General features: G+C 42.8%; 1 protein-coding gene across 6 annotated transcripts in view; it reads left to right on the forward strand.

The window, feature by feature from the left end:
- NELL2 (neural EGFL like 2) overlaps nt 1-12,720 on the forward strand; it is a 407,393-nt gene that overhangs the window by 84,350 nt on the left and 310,323 nt on the right. The window lies entirely within an intron of this gene.

Consider the following 12,720-nt stretch of genomic DNA (forward strand, 5'->3'; position numbering starts at 1 on the left):
ATCACTTCTGTTTATTTTGTTATGTGAACCAGCCAGCCACGCTGTGACATCTGCTCTGGGTGTCCTTGAGGGGGTAGAGCAATGTCATGGGAACAATGATGTTTGGATGGCATTCCCCCCACCCTTGCATTCAAATTCAGCACCCCCTTCCTTTGTTAAGCTGTGAGGGAAGTACAATATAGGTCAGTGGTTCCCAAACTTTTTCAGTCCAACGCCCCCTTGCTGCTACAAACTGATCCTCAGTGCTCCCCACCCATTGGTGGAATTCAAATTTTTTTACAACTGCTTCTGTGGGTGTGGCTTGGTGGGCGTGGCTGGGGGACTCATGTGACTGGGTGGTTTGTACGACAGAAGGAAGATAATAACAGTAAAATTCAAAACTATAACAATTAATTGCACATTTATTCAAAATCCAATTTAAAAACCTTTGTAGTTAATGTTAATTCAACAAAATTGTTGAACATGATCCAGTGATACCATGTTTTCAAAGTCTGATAGTCATTTATCAAGAACCTTAGTAACTAGTAACATAGTAAACTTAGTAAAATTTAGTAACTACTTCACTGTTCAGTAAATTCTTAATGTGATGGATGGGCCCGGATAAAGTGATACCAGTTTCCAATGTCTGGTTTTAAGTCACTTAGCAGGAGTCTTAAATCACCACGTTCAGTAATCTGGAGTCGATTCCTTTGCTGGAGAGAAGTTGGATGACCACACTGAAGCTACGTTCCACCAAATATGATGTTGGAAATGCAACAAGGAGCTTCTTAACCATAGTGCAGGCTAGCAATCAGAAATTTCTTTCTGTAACCAAAACTCTTGGTACAATTTCTTGAACTTTGGCTTCAGCTCAATGTCACCAACATTTGCTTGAATTATTTGATGAGATTATTGCATGGTACCTAGGGATTCCCAATATGGAAAGTGAGAATGGGAACATTTTAACAGATCTATATGTTCTTGGGTTATAATTTTCACTAAAGAACCATGGGGATGGAAAGGGAAATATAGACAATGGAGTCAAATCCCCTTCCTCAACAGTTTGGAAGCAAAGAATAACCCTAGCAAAATGTAGCCTTTTACCTCTTTGGTGAATCATATTATTATTATTGTTATTATTGTTATTATTGTTATTATTGTTATTATTGTTATTATTGTTATTATTGTTATTATTGTTATTATTGTTATTATTGTTATTATTGTTATTATTGTTATTATTGTTATTATTGTTATTGTTATTATTGTTATTATTGTTATTATTGTTATTACTGTTACTGCTCTTACTGCTGTTACTGTTATTACTGTTGTTGTTGTTGTTGTTATTATTATTATTATTATTATTATTATTATTATTATTATTATTATTATTATTATTATCAACAGAATTGTATCACAGCGGCCAGTTGTTTCGCCGGATTTGGCATTAATTACTAGTCGGGCCCCACCCAGGGGCCTAGGACGTCATAACGTATTTTCGTAATACGTGTGCGGATCCAAGCAGTGCGGCCTTTTGCATTTGACTGATGGTGGTTTTGTCAATTTTTAACTGTTTTAAATGTAATTCCAGTGCTTTTGGAATAGCACCCAGTGTGCCAATTACCACTGGAATTACCACTGCTGGTTTGTGCCATAATCATTGAATTTCGATTTTTAAGTCCTGGTATTTCACGATTTTTTCATATTCCTTCTCGGCGACCCTGCTATCACCTGGTATTGCGATGTCTATGATTGTAACCTTATTTTTCTCAACCAGTGTGATGTCTGGTGTATTATGCGCCAGTATTTTATCTGTTTGTATGCAAAAATTCCACAAGATCTTGACCATCTGACCCTCGATGACCTTTTCAGGCTTATGTTCCCACCAGTTTGTTGCTGTTTTAATATTATAATTTTTGCACAAATTCCAGTGGATCATTTCTGCCACTGCAGTGAGCCGCATTTTATAGTCAGTCTGCACGAATTTTTTACAGCAGCTGAGTATGTGGTCAACAGTTTCATCAACTTCTCTGCAGAGTCTGCATTTGGCATCATCAGAGGATTTTTCGATTTTGGCCTTAATGGCATTTGTGCGGCTAGCTTGTTCTTGCGCAGCCAGGATTAGTGACATCATCATCATCATCATCATCATCATCATCATCATCATCATCATCATTATTATTATTATTGCATCAACAGAAGTGTATCACAGCGGCCAGTTGTTTCGCCGGATTTGGCATTAATTACTAGTCGGGCCCCACCCAGGGGCCTAGGACGTCGTAACGTATTTTCATAATATGTGTGCAGATCCAAGCAGTGCAACCTTTTGCATTTGACTGATGGTGATTTTGTCAATTTTTAACTGTTTTAAATGTAATTCCAGTTCCAGTGCAACTCTGTTGGTGTACTCTCTCCTGACAATAGTTTTTACTTCTCCATGTTTGATGTTATCCAACTGCAAAATGCCTAAGTATTTGTAGGCTTCATTTTCATTGCATTTAATTAGTTGGCCATTGGGCATTTCAATTCCCTCACATGTAGTGATTTTGCCCCTTTTTATGGATACAGTGGCGCATTTTTCCATGCCAAACTGCATTGAAATATCGGTGCTGAATACTCAGACTGTGTTTGTCAGTGATTGGATTTCTATTTCTGACTTTCCATAGAGTTTCAAATCATCCATACATAATAAATGTGATTTTTTTTCAGCTTCTTTGGCTGTTTGGTAGCCTAATTTCATTTTTTTTAAGATTACTGATAGTGGGATCATCGCGATGATGAAGAGAAGAGGTGAAAGTGAATCACCCTGGAAAATTCCTCGCTTGATATTGACCATTCCGTAGTTCTCATTCCCTACTGCCAACTCAGTTCTCCATTGTTTCATCGCCTTTTCAGTGAAGGATGTAATATTTTTACTAATGCCAGTTGTTTCTAAGCATTTTATGATCCAACTATGTGGCAATGAGTCGAATGCTTTTTTATAATCAATCCAGACCATATTCAAGTTCGTTTTTCTTTTCTTACAATTTTCTAATATCATTTTATCAATTAGGAGCTGATCTTTTGTGCCCCTGCTCCTTCTTTTGTTTCCTTTTTGCTCTACTGGCAAGATGTTGTTTGTTTCCAAATAATCCATAATGTTATCTGCAATAATGCCTGTGAGTAATTTAAAGGTTGTTGGCAAGCATGTTATTGGTCTGTAGTTTTCAGGTATTGTTCCTTTAGTTGCATCTTTCTGAATCAAGTATGTTTTTCCAGTTGTCAACCATTCATCAATTTGACCATTTTGTAAAATTTCAATCAGTAGCCTAGCCAACATTGCATGTAAACTGGTCAGATATTTGAGCCAGAAACCATGTAATTGGTCATTTCCAGGTGATGTCCAATTCTTTACTTTTTTTACTCGATTTTTGACCATCTCAGTTGTTATTTCTAATACTTGCATTTGTTTATTACCAATGCTTTCCTCAAAGTCATGTATCCATTCCTTATTGTAGTCCTTTGCATTTTCCCACAATTCTTTCCAGAATTCAGCTGTGGCCTGCTTTTCTGGTTTTTCACTTTTGGTGTCACCATTCACATTAAGACTTTGATAAAAAAAGCCGTTGGTCTGATCGAAATTGCTGATTTTGTTTGTACTGGATGATTCGTGCCTCATATCTTTCAATTTTCCTAGCTGTTGCTGTTATCTGCTGTTTTACAATCTCTACAGCTTCATTGATGTTTCTTGTATCCAATCTATACCTTCTGATTAGCTGATCTATAATTTTGTTGTTTTTAAGCCATTGCTCACACATGTTCTTCAAGTTGCTAGCATCTGCCCTTAATTTTTTGACTTTTTGTTCTAATCGGATTTTCCACTTTGGCTTTGATGCTTTTTCCATTGTGTGATTAGGTACTTTGATTTTAATGCCTAGTTCATTAGTGACTATTACAGCTGCACTGTACATTAACTGGTTCGTTTCCAAGATGGATCCCGATTCAATTGTTGAAAGCACTGCATTAACCATTTTCATGATAGGACCCAAAATTTTCTTAGGGACAGTTTTTAATGATGGTAAACGTTGCCTTTCCTCCCTAGCCAGAAAATGCTCCATGATCTTGTCCTTCAGTTCATTTTGTTTTTGAGTTGGTTCATCAGTTGGTTCAATGGTAACTAGTTCTGGTGGTAGTGTTGTTATTTCCTCTCCGGCAGCTTCCTCTGGGAATTCTCCTATGATTTCTTTAGTTGTGTCATGAGTATCAGTTATTTCCTCTTGTGATGTTGTTGTTGTTTTGCAATTTGCCTGAATTTCCTCAAGTTCAACTTCGCTAAACACTTTATTCCGTATAATAAATTGCCTTTGATCTGCTAGTTGTTGTTCACTAACATTTGAATCTGGATATTGTTGTTTCCATAAATCATACATTTGCTTTAAATAGCCTCTTTTTGGGGGCTCTGAGTTGTAGTAACAGGCCATTATGGCACGATTTTCATCTGCACTATATTTCTGTCGTTTTGTTGGCTGGTCCACTTGTAGCCCACTTGTCAACGGATGCCCAGGGACCTCAACATCCGCCGCGGCCCTTCTTAACCTGTGCGATGACCGATGCGGTATAGAATTTTTATTCGTTTCTTTCACCATGTTGTATGGGTTGGCGAGTTTTTTTATGAGGCCAGGTTGCCAACCTGACCCCAACCCTCCTCCTTTCTCATCCGGGCTTGGGACCGGCAACGGCGGAGTTGTTGTTGTTGTTGTTGTTGTTGTTGTTGTTGTTGTTGTTGTTGTTGTTATTATTATTATTATTATTATTATTATTATTATTATTTTTCCCAATACAACTCATGCAAAGGGTCATCCACAACTATATTACATTTTCCACACTCATATTTGTGATTCCTTATAACTTCTTTAAGCTAAACATTTTTAGTACAAATCAACGCATTGACATATATATCACTAATGCAGTTTCCTATCTCTTCCATTGACGTAATTTACACCTTATGTATTGAATACAAGTATGTCAAGTATAGGTTATACATGAATTGAAAAACATCTAATTCAAATGTATAAGCTGTGAATGTATTATATAATCACAGGCAAACATTGCACTTATGCCTAAGTCCTCTACCTACGCACATTATAAGACAGATAAAACTATCTTAGCTGGCTGTTGTAAATATTACTCTGCTAATTCAACAAGAAATGCTACTGCATGACTCCTTAATGCAGAACACAGCTAAAAGTGATTTTAGCAATTTTCTTCCCAAGTTAATTCAAAATGTATATCCAAATGTTCCTCTATTTTTTCCCCAAGCACTAGGGGGGATTATATTCAAAACCAGACACTTTTGCTGTGTGTGTGTGTGTGTGTGTGTGTGTGTGTGTGTTTGCTTCTGGTCTCCAGAAAGAATTTCACCTATTTTTCAAATTTTGGTCCCATTCGCATCTCCCTTAGGATTCAGCAGCCTTGCAAGGATCCCTGGCTTGCTTATAGTGCAGGGCTGCATGGCCGCCTGCAAGCACAGGCGCAGTGGTGGGGACGGCGGTGGGAGCTTACCTCCTAGGTGCTGGCTGCACTGCACAAACTACCGCCCGTTGCCCTGGGGAGGGGAGGTCTGGCCGCCAGCAAAGGGCTTCTGCCCCATGCAGGCAAAATGGTGAGCAATGAAGGAGGATTAGGCAGGGCACCGAGGCCCCTTTGCCTCCATTTGCACCCACTTTGTCTTGATGAGGTCGCTGCAGCTGCCGGGCGCGGATGGACAGAGGTAGTTAGAGCGACCCGGGCAAGCGGGCGAGCGATGGAGGATCAGGCAGTTTGCTCGCTCGCCCACCTGGGCTGCCCTGCCACTCTGGCTACCTCCGTCCATCCACACTCGGCAGTTGCGGCGACCTCATCAAGACAAAGTGGGAGCGAAGGGAGGCAAAGGGGCCTCCATTTGATTGCTCGCTCCACCTGCCCATCCACACTATGCTAGCCCTGCTCACTGATTGGCTGCCTCACCAATCGGCCCACCCACCTCTAAGAGCCCTATCTGTAGAAAGCCAAGCAGAAAAAAAGGTAACTGGGTTTAGATAGGGCTCTTAGAGGCAGGTAAAGCAATTGGTGAGCCAGCCAATCAGTGAGCGGTGGGCAGGGCTAGCATAGTGCAGACAGGTGGGGGGAGCGAGCAATTGAGCAGCTTCCGGATGTGCGGGGGTGAGTGAGCAAACTGGTTCAAAGTGGCTCGCTAGAGGGGGCCACCTCCAGCACTCATGTGCCACCCCCTTGCCTCTTAGCACCCCCCTCCTGCCCCCTTGCCTCTTAGCACCCCCCTAAGCCATCCCACCGCCCCCTAGGTGGCAATACCACCCACTTTGGGAACCACTGATATAGGTGAATGTTTGAGTCAGTCTTAACATACCAACCCCCCCTAAGAAGGGTAGACCTGAAACAACAATAAGCATACATGCACTTTATTACTTACAACGGAACTACTGCTACATTCCTTATTGGGCCCATTGAAGGTACCTAATATGAAACTTCTTAAACATTCTATTTTTATATTTTTATAATATGGCATATAAAGAGAATACAAAAGTAACTAGTAGGGAAATTAGAGAAGGGAAAAGGGAACTGAATAGAGGGTGGAAAGCAAGGGAGAAAAGAAAAAAAGGCATTGATTTCCAACTCCTTTGGTGCAGTAAAATAAGGCATTAACATCTAACCTCAACTTTGAATTTTTACATAATAATATAAATTAACCAGGGGTGAAATTTAACCACTTCGGCCCAACTCAGGCGAGGCAGTAGGAACAATTTGGATTGGTTTACTGAGCTGGTAAAAATCGCTCCTGCTTGACCCTGCCTACCTGCTCGCCTGGGTGCTTGTCTGCCTTCGCAAGCTGGCCACAGGGACTGGGAATGCTGCATGGAAGGCAGCCAAGCAAGCCACTTGTTCTTTGGGCCCATCCCCACCCACTTCCCATTACCCACGCACTCATCCATTTGTATTACCACCGCCCACCTTTCCAATTCTCCTGCAGTTCCTATGTAGCCTCGAGCGGAGATTGCAAGAGGGAGCCCTGAAGGAGAAAAGGCAAGAATAGACAATTACGTTTGGAGGCACTTCAGGCAAAGAAGTGCACACAGAGCGGGGCGAAAGGAAAGCAACCCAAGGCGAGCATACAAAAGCTGGTGCAAGCTTCCTTCCCTTTCCCCTAAGTTAGGGCGGTGTGTGTGTGTGTGTGTGTGTGTGTGTGTGTTTCTGTATGTGTGAAGGGGGGAGGTGTAGCCCTTCCGGGTCTTATCTGAAACGCAGCAGGACTTGGTCTGCAGAGCCCCTTTCTCACCAACACCCCTTCCCCTTCATTTTCCTCCTCTCCCTCTCTGCAGGACCCTAAAGGCAGGGACTTTTGACACCTACCCATTTCCTCCCCCCCACCCCCCTCCGCCATCTTTAGGTCATTGCATTCATTAATAGCGAGCTCCGGAGCTGGCAGGAAGTGAGCGAGTGAAGGGACCTGGATAGCCTTTCACAAGGGACTCCTCTGCAGCCCACTGGCCTCTTGGGGCAGTGCAAATACCCCTTTTGCCCTTTCTGGGTGCAGTGCTTCTGCTTGTTGGGCCACTTCCCCAAAGCCGGCAGTTCTGTGGCCAGCTGCTTTGCTTTTCCCCTCTTTTTGGGAGGCTTGTGGGAGGCTTGCATAGTGGCACTAGCACTAGCATGAGGGAGGCAGGCAATCCAGATGCCCCTTGCTGGTGCTTGTTTGGTGCAGTTGCAAGCAAGCAAAGAGACAGTGGGATGAAGGGCTGGTACATTGGTATTGCCTTTGCCTCCGTCTTCTGCTGGTGCCACCATGCAAACTTCCCATGAGGAAAAAGAAGGAAAAAGCAAAGCGACTGGCTGCGGAGCTGCCAGCTTTGGGAAGTGGCCCAACAGGCAGTCCCACACCCAGAAAGAGACGGGCGAAAAAGACGGGCGAGTTCAAATCACCAGGACCGGATGGATTACACCCCAGGGGTCTGAAGGAACTAGCAGACGAGATCTTAGAACCACTGAATTATATCTTTCAGAGATCCTGGAACACCGGGGAACTACCAGAGGACTGGAAAAGAGCTAATGTGGTTCCCATCTTCAAAAAAGGGAAAAAATTAGATCCAGGAAACTACAGACCTATCAGCCTAACCTCAATACCAGGAAAGATTCTGGAAAAAATAATCAAGCAACGAATTTGCGAACACCTAGAAGCAAACAAAGTAATAGCCAAAAGCCAACATGGATTTGTCAAAAACAGATCATGCCAGACTAATCTTATTGCATTCTTCGATAATGTGACAAAATTAGTGGACCAGAGGAATGCCGTCGATATAGTTTACTTGGACTTCAGTAAGGCTTTTGATAAGATAGACCATAACCTACTACTAGATAAAGTAGAAGAATGTGGGTTAGACAGCATCACCACCAGATGGATTCGTAACTGGCTGGCCAACCGCACTCAACCTGTAGTTCTCAATGGAACTGCATCTACATGGAGGGAAGTATGCAGTGGAGTACCCCAAGGCTCTGTTTTAGGCCCAGTACTCTTCAACATCTTCATCAATGATTTGGATGAGGGAATAAATGGGGAACACATCAAATTTGCAGATGATACCAAGCTGGCAGGAATAGCCAACACTCCAGAAGATAGGCTTAAGATACAGAAGGATCTTGACAAACTTGAACATTGGGCACTATCTAATAAAGTGAAATTCAATGGTAAAAAGAGTAAGGTTCTACATTTAGGCAACAAAAATGGAATGCACAGGTACAGTATAGGTGATACCTTGCTCAGTAGTAGTAACTGTGAAAGGGATCTTGGAGTCCTAGTGGACAACCATTTAAATATGAGCCAGCAGTGTGCAGCAGCTGCCAAAAAAGCCAACACAGTTCTAGGCTGCATCAACAGAGGGAGAGAATCAAGATCACGTGAAGTGTTAATACCACTTTATAATGCCTTGGTAAGGCCACACTTGGAATACTGCATTCAGTTCTGGTCGCCATGATGTAAAAAAGATGTGGAGACTCTAGAAAGAGTGCAGAGAAGAGCAACAAAGATGATTAGGGGACTGGAGACTAAAACATATGAAGAACGGTTGCAGGAACTGGGTATGTTTAGCTTAAGAGAAAGAAGGACTAGGGGAGACATGATACGGTAGCATTGTTCCAATATCTCAGAGGTTGCCACAAAGAAGAGGGAGTCAAACTATTCTCCAAAGCACCTGAGGGTAGAACAAGAAGCAATGGGTGGAAACTAATCAAGGAGAGAAGCAACTTAGAACTGAGGAGAAATTTCCTGACAGTGAGAACAATTGATCAGTGGAACAGCTTGCCTCCAGAAGTTGTGAATGCCCCAACACTGGAAGTGTTTAAGAAGATGTTGGATAGCTATTTGTCTGAAACGGTATAGGGTTTCCTGCCTAGGCAGGGGGTTGGACTAGAAGACCTCCAAGGTCCCTTCCAACTCTACTATTGTATTGTATTATTGTATTGAAAGTAATTCTGCACTGAAACAGAGGCATTCCGAGCCTTAAGTATATCCCAGGATTGCAACGCTGAAGGCTCGGAATGGAGCCATTTTTGTGAAAGGCAGGAAAATGGGATTTTCCTGCCTGTCATCCATGCCTGAAGCTCAGCACAGACCGAGGGAAGAATGGTAGGCAGGAAAATACCCCTCGCCATTTTCCTGCATTGTGACCAGGAATGGCTGGGAGGGGAGGGACCAGGTGAGGCACCCAGTTGAGTTGGCCATGCCTATCCAGTCACATGACCCTCCGACCAAGCCACACCCACAGAGCCTGTAGGGAAAATTTTTGAATTTCACCCCTGAAACTAGCCATTTCTATAACAATAAATTTATCTAATCAGTAAAACTCAAAATCAAAGTTTCATTTTCATTTCAAGCACAAAATCCAGAAGGGGTTTCCAAGTAGAAATAAAGGTATTGGTGTTTTCTCTTTAATCAAAATAGTCAATTTAGCCATCTCTGCTAACTTGCATCAGTTTTTGCAGCTATTCATCCATTTTGGGGATCAAGATGACCGTCCATTTCTGTACATAAACTCATCTTGCTGCCATTAACATATATAACATCAATGTTCCATTTTTTCCAAGTCTTTTTCTATTAAACCTAAAAGAAAAGTCTCTAGTTTTCTTTCTATATTCACTTTAAGAATTTTCTGTATTAAGATATGAATCCTACTCCAATATTTCTTTGCTTTATCACAGGTCCACCATAAATGATATAAAGTCCCTTCTTTACATTTATATTTCCAACATTCATTTGAAATACCTTTATAACTTATCTATAACCAAGTACCAAAAGACTACTGGGAGTGACATGCTCCCAATCTTCCAGTGACATGCTGGCAGTTCCACCCATCCAGTTCTGGTCAGGTGCAGAGGTGTAGAGACAAGATTATGAACTCTCAACTGGGTGGGGAAAACCAAGAAGCTCAGATTCGGGTTTTCACAGATGTGCCAACATGACTCTCTTAATAAATTGGAACTTAGAGTAATACTTTGCCTTGGACTCTGATTTAATTTTGGATGATGGCAGGAATCAATTATCTTGGGGCTTGCATGGCTGGACAAGTGGGCACCTACAATAAAGTGAGAGGATGGTGTTAGGAAATTGATTATTGGCTTTGGGTTGTTACCACCAGTGGAGCCAATGGGCCACCCAGGGACGATTGAACCCAATAGCCCAGATCACCCAGAACCTGCAGCACCTGCAGCAGACACCAAACCCCCAAGGAAAATTTACCCAGTATTTCATTGTAGCTTGTTGAAGTCAGTAATTGGGTCCAGCATAAGACCGTCCACCCAAGCTCCCCCTCCTCCTGTAGTGATAGAAGGGAAACACATTATGAAGTGAAAAAAATCTTAGACTCCAGGCTGTATAGGGGTCGCTTACAGTATTTAGTGCATTGGAAGGAGTACCCTTTGTCTGAAGCTACTTGGGTGAAAAACTGGAACCTAAAAGCGGATACGTTAGTAAAACAATTCCATGATAAATTCCCCAATAAGCCAAAGGGTCGTCCTGAGGGGGAAGAGGTGGTTAATTCTATTATGTTAACCTCTACATTAATCTCTTCCCATGGTCGGCTAGGGCTGGCCATTCATTGTAGTAGTCCAGGGGGCTTCCCCGGCCATGTTTTCCTCATTGCGCAAGTATCACAGCTTTTTACATAATCTTCCACTTCCGATCAACCCTCTCCTTCCTTCAGGACCACCTATGTGGACCCTGGCCCAGCCCACATTCTCCTTCCCTAGCAGAGAATCTGTGATGCAATGGAATGGAGATCTTGGCTCCTTCTACACAGTGACTAGCGAGTTGAACCAACCTCTTGCTGCTGGAGTAAAGCCAACATCTGCCACATCAGCAGTCCTCCCTCTTGGAGTGCAAACAGGGCCTCCACCGAATTGGGAAATTCAATCCAGCCAGCAGAAAGGGGCCTGGGGCACATCTCCCCTTCCCCAGCTACCAATGGTTGGCCTACAGCCTGTGAATCAAGCACCACCGGGGTGGGCTTTCTTCCCAGGTCATGAATGGGCCCAATACCAATGGACACCTGTCCCTCCTCAGCAGATTCGGGTTAATGTCAGCATTCCAAATAAGATCCAAAATTAAATCAGAGTCCAAGGCAAAGCATTCCTCAAAGTTCCAATTTATTAAGAGAGTCATGTTGGCACGTCTGTGAAAACCCGAATCTGAAAGCTTCCCGGTTCCCCCCACCCAGTTGAAAGTTCATGATTTTGCCCCCACACCCACAAGTCCATCACATGGTCCAATCTTCCACTGCCCCACAGGCAGTTCCACCCATCCAGTTCCAGTCAGGCTCCGAGGTGTAGAGAACAAAAGATGACCTTCGTTTCTAGAAATAAATTTTATTTGATAACAACACATTTACTCCTTACTATTCCCCCCTCCCAATTCCCCACTAATGAACCAGCATAGTAAAATAAGAGAGAGTGTGACAGGTCAAAGATCCAGAAAGGAATATGACTGCAGACCTGACACTTATCTTAACAACTTATCTGGAGTTAAATACCAATGATAAATCATCATACAGAAAGTTTCTTTTAAATTATAATTTAATGTTAATTTTAAAACTTTATTCCACATATTCTCCCACTGTTGATCCTCTGCTTCCACCACCTCCATGTGGCTCACCCACCAGCTCTTGGGGCCTAAATAGAGTCCTTCCATCGCTATCTCCCCCTTTAGCACGACCTGTTGCTCTGGCTACCTAGTCCTCTCTTTGGGGTGTGTGCTGCCTCTTACATCCCAGGGTTGTCTTGGGCTGCCACTGAGGTCTCTCAAGAGGAGGCTTCCCTTGGCTTTTCCACCTTTCATTCCTTTGTCAATTGCTGACATCTCAAGACTGCCAATCTCCTGGTGAGGTTCAGGTAGGCTGCTACTTGCAGAGCTGGTTTAATGTTAACTATCCAGTTGGCGAATCCAGAAAAAGAAACTCCTGGGGTATTTTTTTTATTAAGAGCATAAACTTTACTGAATAAATCCATATTGTCACAGAAGAAGTGAAACCAGCTCTGGCTTCCTCATGGGCCACCCACAGTTCATTATGTCCACCAATCACTTCTGTTCATTTTGGTATGAGAACCAGGCTGCCACGCTGTGACATCTGCTCTGGGTGTCCTTGAGGGGGAGAGCAATGTCTCACGGGAACCGACGACACTTGGATGCCATTTCCCCAAACTCTTGCATTCCAATTCACCACC

This window comes from Natrix helvetica, assembly GCF_964273705.1.
Source record: "Natrix helvetica genome assembly, chromosome: 6".
Lineage (NCBI taxonomy): Eukaryota > Metazoa > Chordata > Lepidosauria > Squamata > Natricidae > Natrix > Natrix helvetica.